Here is an 8503-nt window from a genome sequence, read left to right as displayed (position 1 = left end):
CCCATCACGCATCTTCCATTCGATCGCTTCCTGGGAGAATTCCGCCTCGTCTTCGACCAACCCCGAAAGCAGGAAGAAGCCACCCGGCGGTTGCTAAGTCTCAAACAAGGCAACCGTCCGGTAAGCGAACACCTCATAGACTTTCGAATTCTTGCTGTCGAGGCCGGATGGCCGGATCCCGCGCTCAAGGGAATTTTTTACCAGTCTTTGAATGAACGCATTAAAGATCACCTTTGTACCCAGCCTGAAACGGACACTTTTGAGGAGCTCGTCACGGCCGCTCTAAGGTCGGACCTCCGCCTCCGGGAACGCCAAACGGAGCAGAAAAGTAAGCCGCCGTCGACTCATGTCAATCCTGTTCGCCCCTTACCTCTGGTAGCTCCTGCTAACCCTGCTTCACCTTCGGTTAGACTCGATGAACCCATGCAAATTGGTCACTCCAAGCTCTCTTTCGAAGAGAGAAAGAAACGTCGGGATGAGGGATTATGTTTTTACTGTGGGCAGGCGGGTCATCAGGTCTCACAGTGCGCGGTTCGTTTAAACCCCCGAACCCCCCGTTAAATGACAGGCCACGGGGGGGTATGCCAGAAACTTCTCATGTTCCCAAGTTTCTGTATGTTCCTGTCAAAATCTGCAACCAAAGCAAAATATTGGAAACTAAAGCACTTATTGACTCAGGGGCCGAACACAGTTTAATGGATCTTAGTCTCGTTCAAGAACTCTCTCTCCCTGTCGAAGTTCTCGATAACGCTGTTAATGCAGCCGGGTTGGGGGGTAAACAACTGTCACGCATCACCAGACGCACCGGTCCGGTTCTCGTTATCACCTCCGGTAACCATCGGGAGTACCATCACTTTTTCATCACCCAATGTCCTCAGACACCCCTAATTTTCGGGTTTTCTTGGCTCCAAAAGCACAACCCTTGTTTAGATTGGGGATCCTCCCGCGTCACCAACTGGAGCACCTTCTGTATGGCTAATTGCCTGCAGTCTGCTGTACCCCACACCAAGTTACCAGACCCAGGGTCTAGTAAGGAAATCGATCTTTCGAACATACCTTCCTGTTACCATGACCTTCGTTCCGTTTTCTGCAAATCCAGGGCTAGTGCCTTACCTCCACATCGTCCTTACGATTGCGCCATCGAATTGCTTAATGGAGCTCCTCTCCCTAAGAGCAAATTGTACAATCTTTCTGGTCCGGAGAAGAGCTCCATGGAGGCTTATATTCAGGAGGCGCTATCCCTTGGTCACATCCGTCCTTCTTCTTCACCGGTCGCTGCTGGTTTCTTCTTTGTGGAGAAGAAGGATAAAACGTTGCGTCCTTGTATTGACTTTAGAGAATTGAACCAGATCACAGTTAAAGATAAGTACTCTCTACCGTTACTAGAGTCGGTTTTCAATTCTGTTCAGCAAGCTAAGTTTTTCACCAAGCTTGATCTCAGGAATGCTTATCACCTGGTACGCATGCGCGAAGGTGATGAGTGGAAAACAGCGTTCAACACCCCGTTGGGCCACTTTGAATACCTCGTTATGCCTTTTGGCCTCACCAACGCTCCTGCGGTGTTCCAGCGTTTGGTGAATGACGTTCTTAGGGATTTTCTGAACCGATTTGTATTCGTGTATCTCGACGATATTCTGGTCTTTTCAGCCGACGAGACTCAACACGAACACCACGTCCGGCTTGTCCTAGAACGTCTTCTCGCTAATCAGTTATTCGTCAAGGCAGAGAAGTGTGCCTTTCATGTTTCCTCTGTCCCCTTCTTGGGTTATATCATTGAGGCTGGTAATATTCGCCCCGACCCCGCCAAAATCGAGGCCGTCGTGCAGTGGGAGACACCTCAATCACGTAAAAAACTTCAACAGTTCCTAGGGTTCTCAAATTTCTACCGTCGTTTCATTCGGGACTATAGTTCTATTGCTGCTCCCCTCACACAGCTTACTTCCACCAATCGCCCCTTCGTCTGGGACTCTGCCGCTGATGCCGCTTTCAAGCGGCTCAAGACCCTGTTCGTGTCCGCACCCATTCTCATTCAACCCGATGTGTCCAGACAATTCATAGTGGAAGTCGATGCCTCGGACTCTGGAGTGGGGGCTGTGTTATCCCAGCGCGAGGACAGTTCAGGAAAGCTCAAACCATGTGCTTTCTTTTCGCGCAAATTGAGCCCCACCGAGCAAAATTACGATGTGGGCAATCGCGAATTACTGGCGATCAAGCTCGCGCTGGAAGAGTGGCGCCACTGGCTGGAGGGGGCGGAACAACAATTCATCATCTGGACCGACCACAAGAACTTGGCTTACCTACGCAGTGCTAAACGGCTTAACTCACGCCAGGCCAGATGGTGTTTATTTTTCGACCGTTTCAACTTTGTCATCTCTTACCGTCCGGGCAGCCGTAACGTCAAGCCGGATGCCTTGTCTCGCAAATACTCCACCACAGAAACCCGCACTGACTCTACCATTCTGCCAACGTCATGTTTCATAGGAAATCTCACTTGGGAGATCGAAAACAAGGTGCAGCAGGCTCAGAGTGAGATCCCCGCCGGTGTCACCAGCCCTCCGGGCACTCTCTATGTTCCAGACTCCCTCAGGTCCGACGTCCTCGCCTGGGCTCATACCTCACGTATCGCCTGCCACGGAGGGGTTTATCGCACCATTCGTCTGCTCAAGCGTCGTTTTTTTTGGCCTACCTTGGAACGCGATGTTAAAGAGTACATTGCGGCCTGCAGCACGTGTGCCCGTTCCAAGACCTCCAACAGACCTCCCTTGGGACTTCTGCAACCCCTGCCAGTCCCTAGCCGTCCCTGGTCCCACATAGCGGTGGACTTTATCACGGGACTTCCACCTTCACAGGGCCATACTGTCATACTAACCGTCATAGACAGATTCTCCAAAGCTGCCCAGTTTATTCCACTCCCTCAACTCCCCACAGCCACGGAGACCGCCGACACCCTCGTCAACCACGTCTTCCGACATCATGGGATCCCTTGTGACATCGTGTCAGATCGTGGCCCCCAGTTTACATCCCAAGTTTGGAAAGCATTCTGCTCCGCCCTGGGGGCCACGGTCAGTTTGACTTCTGGGTACCATCCTCAGGCTAACGGTCAAGCGGAGCGGGCGAACCAAGAGCTAGAGGCCGCCCTCAGATGCTTGGCAGCTCAGAACCATGCTGACTGGTCCAAGTATCTGATTTGGGCAGAATATGCCCATAATTCCCACACCTCTACAGCCACGGGACGGTCACCTTTTGAAGCCTCGCTGGGCTACTCACCCCCCTTGTTTCCTTCCCAGGAATTGGATCTGGCGGTTCCCTCTATCCAGCTCCATCTGCAGCGCTGTCAGGAGATCTGGCTGCAGACCAAGGCCGCTCTCGTCCGCACCGCTGAGAATAACCGCCAGATTGCCAACCGTCACAGGGGGGTGAGTCCCGAATACCAACCAGGTCAAAAGGTGTGGCTGTCCTCCCGTAATGTCCCTCTCCAGGCGTCCTCTCGCAAGCTGTCGCCCAAGTTCATTGGGCCTTATACGATCGACCGGGTCATCAATCCGACCTGTGTTCGACTTCGTCTGCCGGCGGCTCTGCAAATACACCCCACATTCCATGTGTCTCAGATCAAGCCTGTTTCCGAGAGCCCTTTGTGCCCGCCGGCCACTTCCCCGCCGCCCGCCCGTACCATCGATGGGGCCCCCGCCTTCACTGTCTCCAAGATCTTGGACGTTCGGCGTCGGGGTCGCGGGGTCCAGTTCTTGGTGGATTGGGAGGGGTATGGTCCAGAGGAACGCTCGTGGATCTCGCGTTCGCTCATCCTGGACCATACCCTCATCGACGACTTCTATGCTGCCCATCCTGATCGTCGCCCTGGACCGCCTGGTGGCGGTCGTTGAGGGGGGGGTACTGTCATGGCCTGGCAGCTACTCCCTCCTCCCCCCTCCTTCCTGTGTTGCACGCGACCAGCTGGATCCACTCACCTCATCTACTCCTTCCTTCATAAGCTCCTCCTGGATCATCAGCCGGTGCCAGTTCGTTGTTCCTCCTATGGTGCATAGTCTGGTCAGCTCATGTTTGTTGTCTCAGTTTCATAGAACCAAGCTCATGTTATTGTCTTCGCTCTGCTTCAGGACATTAACCTTCTGGATCCTCACCTGGTCGCAGTCCTCCCACGTTGCAGTCACGTCAACCCTGAAACCTCCAGCCAGCCGCCTCGCCTCGCCTTGCTTCAAGCTTCGCCCACGCCATCTCAAGTAACCTCCAGCCTGCGCCTCGTCTCGTCCGGATTCAAACCTCGCTCTCGCCGCGGTTCACCCTCGAGGAGATTCCCGCTCAAGATTTCCACCAGCCTGCTCTCGCTCTCTCTGCCTGTGGAAGGAAGCCCTGTCAAGCTCACGTTCAGATTAAACCACTTTATACTTACCGTTGTGTCAAGTCTCTTTCCGGGTTCCAGCATCTGGGTCATTCCTGAACTCTCGTTCGAATCATGACACCGACGTCGCAAACCAGTGAACCACATAAGGTCCCTGCAGAACTCATGAAGAGACCTGGAAGGACTTACAGACTTGAAATGAGCAGAGACAACATGGAACAAGTTTAAAAAAAAAAAAATTTCAATTACTGACCTTGCTTTTTCCGGGGAAACCTAAGCCTTTTTGTTAGCCATGACAATTGTGATTATGATTCCTATCTTATAGCATTTTAACCCTTGTGCTATCTTAGATGACTCAACCCTTACATAGACATGTTCTCCCTACCATGACAAAGGTGGAAAGATTTCATGTAATCCATGGACACCAGTAAGGTTCACAAATCATTGAAGTAAAAAGGTTCAGGGCACTGTCTAGTGGGTCTAGATGACCCAACTTCCAATGTTAAAGTGCATAGGATAGCACATGGATTAAAGCATTCAATGAGGCACTGAAGCCCCTACCAAAAAAACGTCCACACGCTTTGGAAACTATGAGTCTATTGACACAAAGTGAAAAACCTTAACATACGGCAAGTAACTGCTGGTATGAAATTAACCGTCGTAAATGGAGTAACGACACAAGTAAATAATTGGTTTCTCTTAGCAGAACAGGCTGGGAGGCTCATGAAGTCTGATTGCATTGCATGCATGGGTCCCAGGCCTTTACTCAAAATAGTTTCTTCACCCATGAGTTACATAGCATGTGCATGCTTGGAATGATGACTAAGCCACAAGTAAAAATTGAATGCTCACACTGGGATATGGTGTTACCACCAGTTAAATCACAAAAAGAAAAACCTGTGTTTAGCACAGATGTTACTCCAAACAATATTACTTGCTTTGTTTTAACATGAAACAAGTCTGAGGGGTCCCATCAATGCCAGTCAGTACTCATTAGACGACAAAGTTACCACCCCATAGATATAAAGCCGAGCTCACACCTGGTGGTACTGTGGGAGTGACATCCTTCGTAGCGCATTACCTGAAAAATGTGGCGGGCATTTGTGCCCTGATAAATCTTGCCCTTCTGGTAAATGTTGTTGCAGTTTCTGTTGACTCACTTATGCAGATTGCAGCGTTTCCCGCATGGTCCTGGATTTTGTGTCCATCAAAAGGTTAATGTTGTGAGCGCTTGCTAGCCTCTCCTAACACTGGCTTCTTCCAGCTCTGTTCTTCCACAAAAAAGCACTGACCACACGGATTAAAAATAAAACGATGAGCGAACAGGCGCTTCATAATATTTATAACCTTAATAAAAGCACGTTTGGAAGATTGTCTCGTATAGTACCGGGCTGCTGCATAAAATGTATGTGGCAGCAGTTTGTTTACAACGGCATACATTTACGCTTACGGTATTTTCAACACTACTGCGCATGCCCAAATGATTTACTCCGACCGAAAGTGTGACCGATGTAAACGTTTGTTGAATAAGGTGGCGTGAGAAAGGGAGAGAGAAGTATGGGCCTGCTAAAGCATCACCCTTAGCGCGGTAGTGGTGAGACCAATGAGTTATATCACTAGAGGAGACATCACGTGGTTCCTCATGGGAGGAGAGCACCGCCATCTTGGTGAGGTCAAGTTACTGCTGCAGTGAATGCATGTGAACACATTTTTTGCATAATGCCAGTTCATCGTGCGGGTTTCAACTGCCAAAATCAGAAAAATGAGTCCATGAAGGAGGAAGGTATATCATTTCACAGGTAAGTATTTTAATTTTTTTCTTTTAAGGCTGCAGGGGCTTCATTAATAGAACACATGTTGACATGCATGATGCTGCAGGGCTGTTATCAACATGCTGCATGATGTACATTTATTTTGCTGTCAATATAAATGTACATTTTATTTTGCTAAACCTGTATACAGCATACTAGGCTATTTATACAGATTTATACATTTCTGACTCAGTGACTGAGTCAGGTTTCCAATGGACTCAGACTTCAGGAAAAAGTGGATCTTGGCTATCAAAAGAGTTAACCCAGATGGATCACTGTGGTACCAACTAGAAATACATTCTGGCTGTTCAAAACATTTGTGGAAACAGATTTTGATAAGAGGCCAGATTGTTTTTTTAGGGTAAATCTATTGTTCACTTTTGGACTTCTTTTGATTATTATTATTATTATTATTATTATTATTATTATTATTATTATTATTGTTAATAATAATAATAATAATAAAAAATTTTTTTTATTATTTATTGACTTATTATTTATTGTTTGTATTGACTTACGATTGATTTATTAATATTATTATTATTATTATTGACTTATTGTTGGGTTTTTCTAAATAATTTAAATTGCATGTAGAAGAGGTCTAAAATTTCTATATGTTTAGAAATTAATTTTAAAAATTCTTTCTAATAATTTTTTTATTTGTAAGAAGCCCTGCAACAATGCATTTTCATTCAAGTTTGAGCTTTTAAGGCTGACTGTTTCTCTTCTTTAACAACAACAAATGATGTATGTATATATATATTATATACATAAAATATAATATATTTATATATATGTATAAATATATTTAAATCTAAAAATATATACAGTTTATAAAAGCTACTTAGACACCACTAAAATCAATGGAAATCAATGTCAAGTGGGCGTCGTCGACCTCACCAAGATGGCGTCGCGCTCCGCCACCGTCGGCCAGGCTTCTAAAGCGGGCCTGTCTCCTCTAGTGATATAACTCATTGGGTGAGACACTGCCATTTAACTGGCTGCCATAGAAAGCTATCTGTGCCCTGCATATGACACAACCTTTAACAGGTTTAGAAAGGGGGGGTTGGGCAGATGACTCGTTTGTTCCCCCCCGTTTGCGGCATAACAGTCAATATTATTTGATTTATTTGATAAAAAATAAATCAAAAATAACTCAGATTTGCTCTTACTGCCTTTTTTAAACACACTGAGTGTTTGTGTGTGTGCTTAAGCCGTCTCTTCACTAGCGCATGTGTAGGAAGGAGGAAAGCAGAGCTCTGGCATCCAGCGCACCCGCGTGAAGAACAAGGAGGGGGGTCAGGTGCTGAGCGCCAGCCAATGTGTGCCTGCTCTCAGCTCCCGCACCCCGCGTGAAGAATAAGAAGGCTGGTCAGGCGCTGACAGCAAGTGAGTCTGAGCGCCCATTCAGTTTGTGTTACCCAGTTAGGGAGAACGGTAACAAAAAAAAAAGGCTTCCTCTAAAGAACAGAGACTGGTTCTTTTATTAACCCTTGTGCTATCCTAGGCACTTTAACATTGGGAGTTGGGTCATCTAAATCCCACTAGACAGTGCTCTGAACCTTTTTTCTTCAATGATTTGTGATCTTCACTGGTGTCCATGGATTACATGAAATCTTTCCACCTTTATCCACCTTTGTCATGGAAGGGAGAAGATGTTAATGTAAGGGTGTGGTCGTCTAAGATAGCACAAGGGTTAACCCACTCTGGAAGCTCCGAGGGTCCCAACGGGGCGTTATACCATGGTCCGGGTGAATACTCGATTCTGATTGTCTGCTGGGTGTACCTTAAAAAGTAATAAACCACAGTGATAGCTGCACGGTGAAACTAGAAGTTCCGGTCACCTAGCTTAGATGTTTTGTATCACTGTACCGGCTTCTTTAAAACAACCTTTTGCTTAGTCATTTGGACAAAAAACAAGTGGTAAGAGGTGAACTTTCTCTCTGAACTGATGCTTTATTCAATCCATCGGAAAGATCAGCATATATATATATATATATATCGCCGAATCTTTACTCCAGCGGTGGTGCGGCGGCGCAACGCTGACTGTTTGTTACGTGAAAATTTCCCCCGTGACTGAGACCGCGCCCTATAACCCGGTGTGCCCTATGGTCGTGAAAATACGGTAAAGTATTTGTGTTCATTAAAATTATCTTACAGCTGAAAATCTTTGTGAAGTGTCTGACTAAAAGTTATGAGAATTTGAGCAAATATGCGATAAACAGGAGGGAGTAATGTTGGAATGATGTACATAATAAACTATATAGGGCAAAATAATCACACATGCAAAAAGTGTTTGTGTCGAAATCTTTTTTGCAGGAGGCTGAAGGTCAAA

This window comes from Oryzias latipes, chromosome 19, assembly GCF_002234675.1.
Source record: "Oryzias latipes chromosome 19, ASM223467v1".
Taxonomy (NCBI): domain Eukaryota; kingdom Metazoa; phylum Chordata; class Actinopteri; order Beloniformes; family Adrianichthyidae; genus Oryzias; species Oryzias latipes.
This window is presented reverse-complemented; position numbering follows the sequence as displayed.